Raw genomic sequence first — 12279 nt, 5'->3', positions numbered from 1 at the left:
ATGCCTAATATAAAGAACTTCCATGTGACTTTATGCTTGATATATCAGTCAATATTTCAGTTATCTTAATGAAAGTGGGAGAGGGTGTTTTAATCATGACAGTTTAACCCGGACCCCTTATAACCATTACCATAATTTTCGAACATGCGTTTTACATCTTAAGGTATTTCCCTGGCTTTAATTCTTGCAAGTTGTTCGCTGTAAGTTGTTAAAATGTTCGGTTGCTCCCGAATTTAGCACTTCCTTACTTGTTATACCATATTTTCATTTCCGGTGCAAAGAATATGACTTAGTGCTCAACAAATTGCAATTGTTTTATGATCTTTTAATTTATACAAAAGTAGTAAGAAATCAATTATCGCTAAAATACTTAAGAATGTCGAAAGTGAAAATTAAAATTCGTAATAAAGATTTCTTCTCTTCTTAATTTGTAAAAGTACTTTCAAAACAAAATGTCCATTTTATCAATATTGTTTAATATAGTCAATTTTAAATATTTATTTATATTTTTATTATATTACTAAATTTTATATTAAATAAATATTTTGATATATTTGCAAAGTATACAAAAAAATCGCATGCGAGTTCTTTCATTTGTCTCTCCTCAGTCGTTAAAATCATTTGTAAACAAACCAACATTTCAAGGAGTAGCAACAACTACCGCTATATAGTAGTCATATAGCGAGTGCATTACCCCTTCGCTATGCTGCTTGTACATCGCAGCAAAGTAAGGTGAAAAAACGAACGTCTTCTCCACACCAACAATTACAACAGCATCACATGTCGCTGTTGTGGGGAGCTCTACACACTCACTTCACATTTGCTCAGAGTCAGTCAATTGGAATTTTTCAATCGCGATCGGTCAATGGTTAAATCGCGTGTCAGTTCGTGTTGCGGGAAAATAGTAATAAACGCGTAAGAAATTTATAGTAAAAGTGCCATTTAAATGATTATTTTTTAATTAATAAGCTTGAGTCCGAGTTGTGGAAATTAAATAAAAACTGAAATTAAGTGAAAAGTAGTAAGTGTTCTAGCAAAAGCAAAAAATGTGCGTAAAGTGAAATAAAATAGCGTGATGTCTGCTATGACATGTTTATGCTTGTTAAAGGTCTTAATAGCAAAGTGAGTGCTAATCAAATATAATAATATAATATATATAGTGCTGTAGTGAATTAGTGAATTAATATCTATTTAAATATATTTTGTAAAATGTGAAGTCAAGCGTTCGTTTTTTCAATGTTCGTCTATCGTCGTTTTCTAAATAACCAACAACGTCGTTCGTATAAACAAATACATAATATCAGTGCAGGAGAGTAATAATTTCTTTCCGCTAAAACTTCAAGGTGAGTACAGGGTGTTTGTGAACACATTACTTTGTATTTTTTAAGTAAGTTAAATATATTTTATGTATTCATTATTTTCATATCTTTAATAGTTTAATCGAAATTGAGTTTGTTATTGTTCGTGTTACATAAATGTATAGCTTCTAAAGCTATACAAACTAAAAAGTTAAAAATAAATCTTAATACTAAAATATACATAGATATCATTCAATTTTTCATTTTATTTTCGTAAAAGTTATATTAATTGTGTATGGAATTTTGTCAAGTTAGCCACGACGTTTGTAAAATCTAGAAGGAAGCGCCGGAGACCCTATAAAATATATATGTAAATGATCAGCGTAACGAACTGAATAGATTCAGCCATGTTCGTTCATATGTCTGTGTATACGTGTACTAGTACCTCAGTTTTTGAGACATCAACAAGAATTTTAATGCAAGTGCTTCTCTCTCCATTCTACTCTACTCTCTGTTCACTTGTCGAAAACACAGATATCGGACCATTATAGCATATAACGGGTTTTTCGATAAGATAAAATTCTGTATTCCTGTCAAAGTAGATTCGATGCCATTATGTATGGAACACGATTTCTTTCATTACCGTCACGGCTACGCTTGCAAAAGTCCAAACGTTGAACTAATTTTCGAAGGTTTTCAAGCATAAATCGGCCGATACTGCTGCAATTTCACGTTCGATATTCGCACGAAGTTCATCAATCGTCGCTGGCTTATTGACATACACCATAGACTTGACGTAGCCCCACAGGAAATAATCTAACGTCAGCAAATCGCACGACCGAGGCGGCCAATTGACTGGGCATTTTCGTGAGATAATACGTTCACCTAACTTGGATTTCAATAAAGCGATTGTGACATTTGCTTTGCGGCTTCTGGCGCCGTCCTGTTGAAACCACATACTGTCCAAGTCCATATCATCCGATTCGGGCCAAAAATATTCGGTTATCATTGAACGGTAGCGATTCCTATTCACAGTGACGTGCTGGTCTTCTTGATCATCATGAAAGAAGTACGACCATAAATTGCACACACGTACTTTTTTCTCCAAGAAGCTGTACACTTTTCACTTGTCGTAAGTCACAGATATCGAATTATTATAACACTTACTATATATGGCATCCATGCTCAAGGCATCCATATCTTGTAAGGAAAACTTTTATTTGACGAGATGTCTTCACGAAATGAGGCACGGATTATTAGCCAAACTAGCGGTATATTCTCTGAATATATTGCTGCTACAAGTATAACATACAGGTATAGTATAAACTTAACCATTATAGCATATAGCTGCCATACAAACTGAGCGATCCAAAACAAGTTTTTGAACCTTTTGTATTTGGGAGCGATATTACAGCTTCGATGCAACCGACGTTGACATTTTTTCTTGGTTTTTTTTTCTTTTTACTCATCTTTCCATATATCTCCAGTTAAATGTACAGTTCACGTTTTACAACTTAAGGTATTTTCCAGGATTTGATTCTTGCAAGTTACAAGAGTATAAAATGTTCGGTTGCACCTAAACTTAGCCTTTTCTTACTTGTTATTTATATTAGATATTTTAATTTATATTTTATGCACTAATAAATAAAATGTACATACATAAATATTTTATTACAAGCTTGATAGAGTGGTTATCTCTACCTTTTATTATGTACTATATTCGAATTACAAGCCTCAGATTTCACAGTACATCATCTCAGTGGGGAAAAATGTAGTAAATCATTTAAACTCTTTTCAGGAAGCAAAGTTATGCTCGTTAATCATCTTTTCGACTGAAGATTTGTTTATATATTCGAAATGGAATCTATCTTAGTTGCATTTGGTCTTAGTATACTTTTGAAAGAATATAGGTCTGGAACACAAATTGTGTTCCTCCATAACCTCAAGTTTAATAGCCTTACTTAAACGTTTTCTTAATTCACTTACTGGATCAAATCATTTGATCTTACTTATAAATATATTTTTATAGATATATAGTAGATCATAACAAATTGTATAAGACCGACCAGACTGCATAAAAGAATTGCTACCAGAGAAATCGCTTTCATTTCGCCGCATCGAAGGCTTGACTTGCCATTACCTTACTTGAATGTATTGTATATTATTATGAGAGCAATCATACATCGATGTTGCTAATTAAGCAGACTTTCGGGCAGTTCCAAAACCCTCATAAAAGTCTGGAATGTTTGGTAAGCAGGGTGCGCTACACCGAAATGTTCCTCGAAAATGGTTTTGCTCTTTGAAATACACTGAAATAAGATAGGTTATTTCTATCTATCTAGTTTAATTTTTTCGATCATCCATAGGGATTAAAAGATTAGATTAAGTTAGGTAATAGACCGCTTCTTGTCACAGGAGCTACGAAAGAACAACTTTTGGCAGCTAAGAATGACACTTTTTAGTAATGTTAATAACTCTTAATTATGGATCAGCCTCGTAAATAGATACAAGTCCATTGACTCAGTTAATATTATATCAATTCAGGCGAATTCGTCTTGTTTGCCAAATGCGTGACTAATCAGATGAAAATATCTAGATGTTTCCACTATTTAATAGAAATCTATCACCATTATTTCAGCCTCAAATAAAGCTCAGATTTTACATTATGTACCGAGATTATTCATAGTTAATGAACCGCACATTTCTTTCGTACATTTTAACATAGAAATTAGAATTCATTAAAATAGAAATCTCATTTTCCATAACCAATTATTGTGACGATCTAGAATTTTTTATTTAGTGAAGCACCATATCTCAATTCAAATGAAAAATTATAAATATTCAATAAAAACCGTTGAAGAAAAAAGACATTTAAATCCCTCATTATTCAATTATGCCGGTATTTGCCAACTTAAAGCGCCTTAACCTTTCCAGGAAACCTGCGACGTAGAGGTAAATCAAGAAAATTTAGCACATTATGCAATTTGATTTTAATGAAGCACTTTACGCCATTACAATGGCTTTCAAGAAGGCAAACACAATGACACAGCTCCAACAACAATGCGCACAAAGCGAGTAAGTAGCAACAATGAAAAAGGCAATACAATAAAAGAAGTCGGCCAACAAAGCAAGCGCAACAACAACAACTGGCCAGAATGCGAACCCACCTTTGTTGGAATGTGTGTGTTTGAGTGAATGCGACCCGCCAGGTCCGTTAGTTGACTTGCTCTTGGCTGCTGACTAGCTCGGCAAGGAGCCTCTTTAGTCACACACACACACACACACACATCAGGTTTCATATGCAAGCGTGTGCATATGTTTGTTGTTTTTGCATGAAAACAACAGCAATGCAGTGTTGTTGTCATCTCCCCACTATTAAACAAAGCCCCTTGTTGCGATGCGGTGGGGCAGAGACATGACAAAAATGTTTCACAAAAGGCGCTGCCGCTGAAAATAAACCCGAGTAAGAATGCAAAAAAGGCAAATTTCAAACAAAACAAAAAAGTTAAAGAGAAACGGAGAAAAAAGTATATGCAAAGTATATAATTGCATGCAATTTAGCGGGGAACATTATCATTGCTATATTTATCATAAATGGAAAATAAGAAATGTAGCATGCCACACACATACACACACGTACACAAGCTCACGCGTTGGAAAGCAGAGTGCTGCAGGACAAGCAGCCGAGGAAGCAGTGTCACAGCAGGCGCCGGTACACAATTGAATTGTCCACGAAGTGCTTCGTATGCGGGAGCGGTGGGGCAGGTGTAGAGAGGCTAAAGTGAGTGTGACACAATTGCGCGACCAACACATTGTCACAAGTAAAGTGGCGAGCATACGAAATAATATTGTACACTTCGCCATGAGAGGTTGTAATTAGTGGAGGAAACGGCGGCAAGGCGTTGCATGTATTTAAAAATGTGTTATTAAAACAACATATAGTCGAAAGACAAAAACAATTGTAACTACGGCAATGGCGTTTATAATTATGGAGATAAATACAGGGACATACACGTGCATATAGTGGGGTTTACACATATGTAGATATATGTATGCATGTGTGTATAAGAACCGACAATGAGACAAGCTGGTTTAATAGCCAGCCATATGCAGTTATATGAACATGCAACGTGACCAAGAATAGCGTTTTTCTGAAATACTAAGGATTTGATTAAATGCAGCTGTAATTGTAATTGTATTGATTTGTACTTTGTAATTTGTAATTCGTAATTTGTAGTTTGCAATTTTTAATTTGTAATTTGCAATTTGTAATTTGTAATTTGTAATTTGTAATTTGTAATTTGTAATTTGTAATTTGTAATTTGTAATTTGTAATTTGTAATTTGTAATTTGTAATTTGTAATTTGTAATTTGTAATTTGTAATTTGTAATTTGTAATTTGTAATTTGTAATTTGTAATTTGTAATTTGTAATTTGTAATTTGTAATTTGTAATTTGTAATTTGTAATTTGTAATTTGTAATTTGTAATTTGTAATTTGTAATTTGTAATTTGTAATTTGTAATTTGTAATTTGTAATTTGTAATTTGTAATTTGTAATTTGTAATTTGTAATTTGTAATTTGTAATTTGTAATTTGTAATTTGTAATTTGTAATTTGTAATTTGTAATTTGTAATTTGTAATTTGTAATTTGTAATTTGTGATTTGTAATTTGTAATTTGTAATTTGTAATTTGTAATTTGTAATTTGTAATTTGTAATTTGTAATTTGTAATTTGTAATTTGTAATTTGTAATTTGTAATTTGTAATTTTTAATTTGTAATTTGTATTTGTAATTTGTAATTTGTAATTTGCAATTTATAATTTGAAATTTGTAATTTGTAATAATTAGAATTTTAGAAATATATGTATATGTATATCTTCCACTGAGTTGTAGTATTGCTAATTGAAATAAATTTCAAAAATGTAATCCAACTTTAGTTATGAACTTAGTTTTGATTACTTTTAATCAGTAGTATCATATAAACAATAATTATATATTAAACAATCATCGTCACGATCAGTATTATTATAGCTTTCTAAGAAATTTCTCATTCTAGCGTTCCTTATTTTGGTAACGCCAACATTTTTTAAAGTAATCCTTCAGTAATCATTACAATAATCACTACAAAAATTAATTACTATGGTAATACTAACAACCATTATTGTTATATGAGATATTTCTCATCACTTACTTTGGTAATGCTAATAATTTTTAAAATAATCATTATTTTAATTACTACAGTTCCTCAAAGAAAATCTTTTGCACACCATACTTAGGTAGAGCATATATGTATACATATGTATACATGAATTTATTATGAAAATTCTCATATTTTTGCAAAGATTATGTGTTTGGACTTCACACTCGAAAAGTAACAGCGTAATATGGGCCTTTATTAATTTATCCGCAAGAACCAAAGCCAGCCTACGAATATGGTTAGAAACAAGGCAAAATGCACAAAGAAAGCAAACAAAAGTTTCAACCCGACACTATGCAAACTAAGCCGGAATAGCTTCACACATACATTTTAAACATATGTATATACATACATATACTTTATATACAGACAAATGTAGAGTTGCATTTGTAAGTGTGTCTCTGTACATGATTCTAAAGAAATTATATTATTATTGTTATAATAATGTGGCAATAAGCAAATGCAATGGTGGCTTCAGAATCCAACTAGCGCCATAGTACATCTGTACGCACCTACACATATGCGCACACACTGGCGACAAGCGACAATAAGCCGAGGTGAAATGGGGGAGAAATTGGCGAAATGCAACAGTGAAGTCTCCATTGTGCATAGAGCTGCTGTAGGTGTGGATGTGGTTATAATGGCAGTATTGTTTTTGTTGTAACATTTCAACAGTTAACTGTAACTGTGACAAAGAACAATAATATCAACAATGACACACGACAATTGCAACTATAATAAATATATGAAATTCATATAATGGTACAGCTTGACGCTGTCAGCAATGACCGATGCATGGGCGTGATTTTCAACAGCGCACAAATACACTTACACATTTACATTTAAATATATGTACATATATAAATATGTCTTTGCATGCATTCGTTGGAGTGTAAATTTGTTTACAAGTATATATGTATGTATGTGTAAGTGTGCGCTGTTAATCTCACACTTGCAACTTGTTTAATGCAACTGTAAAAGCCAACCCATCAAACGCACAAATACATTTGTATTCCCACATTTAATGTCACACACACATATGTGATGCGGTTTACATGACGTATGAGTGACAATTGACAATGTAGTCAAGCACCTATGCGAAAATTCATCAGTTATTTGACATTTTATATAAGTACTTATATGTACATACGCAAATAATGAGGACTGTATGGGAGTGCGCTTGTATGCAACGCACATTTAAGTGTGTGACAGCAGTTATGCAGTTGACAGCAAATTGGGTAATTAACTGTAGGTTAAGTGAAAGACGCATGGATACTTGTAATTATTATATAAACATATAAATGCATATATTCATTTAAATATTCGTATCAAATATACGTACAGTTATGCATTTCTTCTTTATATGTATGTGAAATGTTATTCTTTGAATGATGGTTTAATTAATAACTTTGATATTTCGAAGCTATAATTGAGCAGCGAACAAATGAACCGTAAATCTAATGATGGGTAAATGTTTGGGCTTAGATTTCTAGAAAAAAATGTCTAACCTTTTCATATGCTAAACACATGATATATTCACAATCACACGGGGCAATACGACAAGTACCCAAGTTGCTTCCAATAGTAAAGGGAAATATTTGAAAAAGATGTTACATGTACATATTTCTCGATTAGTTCCTATATTTGCTCATTATATTTCTCCCGGGATATTCCAACTTCTTTAATTCGCCAAACAAATATGTAAACTAAAATCGGGTAGCCTCATTCCACAGAAACTTTTAGCTAAAACAAGTTAAAACAAATTTCACCGTTTTAAGGGGAAGCTCGGGTGTAACCGAACATTTGATACTCCTGTGATTTGCATGGGTTAAAGGAAGAAAGGTTCTTCCTAAGGCCGAGGAAAACTTTAATTTAAGTTATGGTAAGAATATACCATTCATTGATCGACGAAACCGTCAAGGGATAACAATAAAATTTGACAGTTTATTAAAGAGTAAAGTGCATTTCCTCGAGTAAAAAACAGCTCAAAATTTTTTTCTTATATAAAAAATCAAATATTTTATTAAAATTTTTTACTGTTATAAACATACACTATTAACAAAGAAATTCTGAATTTTTTAGAAAAAATATTTTAAGGTCGGTCAATGCAACGCCATTTCCTTGGAAAAAAATGCGCCCGCTTTGGCAGGATAACTCTTTAGAGCAAATTGTACATTTTTACAAAAAGCAAGAAAAAGCGTTAACTTCGGCTGCACCGAAGCTAATATACCCTTCACAGGTGCATTTCTTTTAGTAACTATGTGTTCAGTTTATATGGCAGCTATATGCTTTAGTTAACCGATCTGAACAATTTCTTGGGAGATTACATTGTTGTCTTAGGAAATAATCTATACCAAATTTCGTGAGTATATCTTGTCAAATGTGAAAGTTTTCCGTACAAGAACTTGATTCCGATCGTTCAGTTTGTATGACAGCTGTATGTTGTAGTGGTCCGATATCGGCAGTTCCGACAAATGAGCAGCTTCTTGAAGGGCAAATGACGTGTGCAAAATTTCAAAACAATATCCTAAAAACTGAGGGACTAGTTCGTATATATACAGACAGACGGACGGACGGACAGAAGGACGGACAGAAGGACGGACAGAAGGACGGACAGACAGCCAGACGGACATTGTTAAATCGACTCAGCTCAACATACTGATCATAAACATACATACTTTATAGGGTCTCCGACGCTTTCTTCTTGGCGTTACAAACTTCGTGACAAACTTTATATTCCCTGTTCAAGGTATAATGAATACATATTTCATTTGAGTAGTAATCTTGCCAACCAACTTCAAAGACACAGTTTCGAGAAAAACGTGTTTAAAACCCCCGCACTTTGCCAATTAGCCCCGTGCGCACAAGTTCGCAAGGCTTGTAGCTCTGAAACTTTTGAATGAAATGAAGGAAACTATTTTAGAGTTGTACTAAGAACTAAATTAAGATATAAAACTGTAAATCAGCACGGGCGATGGCAGTACTAAGGGGCACCTGAGGGCGGGAAAATTTCGAAAAAGTGGGCGGGATCATGTCATCTAAATCACTAAATTTACAAGAAGTAAATTCGCCTAGCGCTAATACTATAAGAATTTCTACGAATAGTGTAAAAGTGGATGAAATCGAATGATAACTCCGCTCACTCCCCATATAAAGTTTCTGTTAAATACTACTTAAAGCGCGATAAACTTATAACTGAATACACATACCGCCCACTTTTAGGTGAAAACTAATATTTCAGGTCCCGCCCAGATATCAACCAAATGGTATGTGGCATTCCTCTGACATTCTCATGTTACAGAGAGAAAATGGGTGAAATGAAGCTAAGGCCACGCCTATTTGTCATTTTTCGTTTGTCAAACTCTCATCGGCAGTTATAATGCTCTTGGTAAATGTGGGATTATAATTTGTACGATCAAGTATGCCCAAAAAGACCTGTTTAGGGTACTCTTTTTGAAGAAACTTCAGTTTTGTCAGAACGAGTCCAGAAAGAGGCATGTCTTCAGTAATCTCTCGACCGTCTTTGAGGGCTTTTTACCACTGATAGGCTTGTGTTTTCTAAATAAATCTGAATCACAATAAGCCTTTTCCAAAATTCGCAACGATTCCGCACTCGACATTTGTTTAGAAGTACAAAATTTGATGCAAATACTTGGTTCGATATTTTTATCCATTCTAAAAATAGCAACGCACTACTGAGGTGTGCCGACTTAAGCAACAGCTGTAAGTAAACTTGTTCACTGATCGTGCTCATACTTGGCCTTTCCTAAAATACCACTTACCCGGTGAATTTAATTTCAACTTTCAGTTGCTTTTTTCTAATAATGCATCGTTACCAAATTATACTATTTAGTAAAGTCAACAATATATTTGAAAATCCTAATATTTATTTTTTTCCATTTTATGCACAATGATTCGGTTTAACTTATTTTTAATATAAAAAAGTTGTAAAGCATACTATTATTACGAAAGGATTTCACGAATTGAGGAAAGATTTTTTCGAATGAGAATTTGGGAGACCCAAAACTTAGTTTTGGTGTCTTGAACGGCTATAATCCGATTTTGATCGTTTTTGGTCATAAAGCGGCTAAAGTTATGGACACTATTTCTTAAAAGTTTCATCCCGATGTATTCTCGTTTGCTTGGTTTGGATACTGTAAAGTAAAAGGATCAGATAAAATTTATAATTGTAACTTAATGTAATGTTATGCACCAAATTAAGTTAAAAATGATAAAATAGCTCCAGATATATACTACAAGATGCTACCCTAAGTAAACAGGACTTAAAAAAAAACCGAACAAATGGTTTTTCGGCAAAATTTATTTTTTTTTTCAAAATAGTCTCTTTCTGCTTCAATACAGCTTTTTACACGGTCCAAAAGCATGTCGAACGAGTTTTTTAGCTCGTTGTCCGGTATGGTCGCCAGTATGCCGGCGCAAGCCTTTTGAATGCATTTTTCCGAAAAGGAAGAAGTCGCACGGTGACACATCAGGTGAATACGAGGAGTGGTTAATGGTTAAAATGTGAGTTTTGCTCAAATAATCGTCCTTCAAATGTTGGATTCTGAGCAATTTTTGGTCGTCAGTCAATTTGTGCGGAAAATAAAAGGATCAAGTGGAATTTAAAATTGTGGTATATGGAAAGTAGACGTGATTATTGTCCGATTTCGCCCGTTTTCACAGCGTGACATAGGAATATGAAAATAATGCCACGTTCCAAATTTTATCCCATATCGGGTCCCGAGATATGAGATTTCAACAAAAAGTGGGTATACCTTGATTTTGTGATGTGTTATGGCACTTTTTACGTAAAGTGATACGATTACCCCCATTTATGAACTTGTAATTTTTTTTGTACAATAAATCTCAATTTTTACTCAAATGTATATCTATCTCGTTCAGTTTTAGTTAGGTGAACAGAACTATAATACTTTGTAGAAACTGGTTGCATGCGTATAAAAAATTAAATAAAATATTATTACATGTGGATTGAAATTTTTCTCGTTTCTTTTCTTATTCCGAATGAGCACTGTTCCTTACGTAAATATATAGAATCTGTTGTATGTATTACGTGTAGAAGCTTTTTCTAAAAATTAAAATAGATAAGCAATTAAACATTTACATAAGAACGCACTTCTAACTTAGCCTTTCAGCAGAGTGCTCAGCATTGTTTTTATTCCACAGTAATGGTTTTAGCTACTCATATAAGGCATACACTGAATCGTCTCAGTTCGAAAGAAATAGACAGATTTATTTTTAGTCTCCTTTTTATCATTGATAAGTATTGCACATGAAACATAATTTAAGAATGCAATTGTCATTATAATTAGTCCGTCTTCTCAAGGTGCTTTCTGCATTGCTTTTTAGTCCAATGGTTACCTTTTTCCAGATTGGAATATTTTAATAACTGCAACTGTACTTAAAAGGCTTGATATACAGAGGAAAGCTCATTTTAACTCGTACAATCTAGCATTTAATTTAATTTCTGAAACAAAAATATTAAAACAAGAAATAACATTATTATCGGTTGCACTGAAACAAGAATAACCTTCATAAACAAGACTTGATTTTGATTATTCAGTTTTTAGAGCAGCAATATGATACAGTAGTTCAGTTTGGCGACATTGTTAAGATATTGTAGCCTTACCATAGGCAATATTCCCTTCCTGCTTGGTCAAATAAAAAATTTTCGAACAATTTGCAAAATTTCAGATTGATATCTCAAAACCTGACGAACTAGTTAGCGTATATAACAGGTAGCTTAACAGAAGAACATGGTT

At 33.1% G+C, this 12279-nt stretch overlaps 1 protein-coding gene across 1 annotated transcript in view; it reads left to right on the top strand.

Annotated features, from left to right (window-relative positions):
* The first annotated feature begins 1261 nt into the window (after window positions 1-1261).
* Window positions 1262-12279, top strand: part of LOC126751551 (cytotoxic granule associated RNA binding protein TIA1) — a 348446-nt gene continuing 337428 nt past the window's right edge. The window contains exon 1 of the mRNA XM_050461921.1: window positions 1262-1343. The gene's annotated coding sequence lies outside the window, so the exon portion shown is untranslated. The remainder of the gene's footprint in view (window positions 1344-12279) is intronic.

Source organism: Bactrocera neohumeralis, chromosome 2 (assembly GCF_024586455.1).
Source record: "Bactrocera neohumeralis isolate Rockhampton chromosome 2, APGP_CSIRO_Bneo_wtdbg2-racon-allhic-juicebox.fasta_v2, whole genome shotgun sequence".
Taxonomy (NCBI): Eukaryota; Metazoa; Arthropoda; class Insecta; order Diptera; family Tephritidae; genus Bactrocera; species Bactrocera neohumeralis.
Note: the sequence above shows the minus strand (reverse complement) of the source record. Positions and strands in the feature narration are given on the sequence as shown.